The 1,052-nt window shown below is 45.2% G+C and overlaps 1 protein-coding gene across 1 annotated transcript in view; it reads right to left on the reverse strand.

Annotated features, from left to right (window-relative positions):
• Nucleotides 1-1,052, reverse strand: part of LOC106012742 — a gene marked incomplete in the record, with an annotated part of 16,981 nt that overhangs the window by 7,125 nt on the left and 8,804 nt on the right.

Here is a 1,052-nt window from a genome sequence, read left to right on the forward strand (position 1 = left end):
ATTGATAAAAATTCATAAACCTGCGGAAAAATGCAAGTTTCTTCGCTTTGACTATTTTGGCGAGAGCCTGATTCCACCATGCTGCCTCACGTATAATTTTGCAGTTTCCTAGGACACCAAGCTTTTGAAGTCGCCAAACTTTTGCAGCCATTTTCTCGCTAATCGTTTTACTTCTGACCCTAGGCGACCCCCACCTCCTTCAAACGCAAATATCTCGACTTCTGATCAAGATAGATGAGTATCCTTCTCATCAAAAGCAAGCCAAAAGAATGGGCTAAAGACTATATCAATAGCTCCATAGTGTGCCCCAAAGACTGACGAGTGGCTGATTTCACCGCGTCGTGACACAACCATAATCCACTCTGTCCCACCCAGTGCACAAAGGGTTAACTCTTTATCTCCTTTGAGGGGGGGGGGGGCACTTCTGTCCTCAGAGAAAGTTGTATTTGAAAATAGCTAAAGATGCAAGACAAATCAAGAAAAGTTGCAAGAAAAGACTATGCCGAGGCCCCTTTTTGGTACAAATCTAAACAAGACGAAAACGTCATTAAATTGGTCATTAAATCAAAATATAAGTGAACCCATTTCGATATTTCTTCATTTAATTAATGAAATCGCGATAAAAGAGGCCTGTTTTCGGCAACTGCCGGAAAGTACATGTAATTTGATGTTGAAGTCGTTGTAAAGGAATGTGCCCGAGCCGCTGTCAGCAGCTCACCGGCACAACGGTTTCGACCACGAGCCGCTGGGAGCGGTTTGCCTGAGATAAAGATCATTAACATAAACGTGTCTATCATGATAGCGGTATCAACTTTCACAGTCTTACACACGTTGTTGTAACGAAATACGGACAATCTGTGCACTACGCAATACTATACAGCAGTCTCTGCGAACATAATTATGTCGTACACACAACAGGCTTCACGCATGGACGCGGGAGTACATCTGCTGCACACAGGCGCATTCCGGCGATCTCGCTCACATGGCACACGCACACGCACGCGCACAACCACACGCACATGCACAACCACATGCACAACCGCGTGCACACG

Source organism: Aplysia californica, unplaced genomic scaffold (assembly GCF_000002075.1).
Source record: "Aplysia californica isolate F4 #8 unplaced genomic scaffold, AplCal3.0 scaffold00480, whole genome shotgun sequence".
Lineage (NCBI taxonomy): Eukaryota > Metazoa > Mollusca > Gastropoda > Aplysiida > Aplysiidae > Aplysia > Aplysia californica.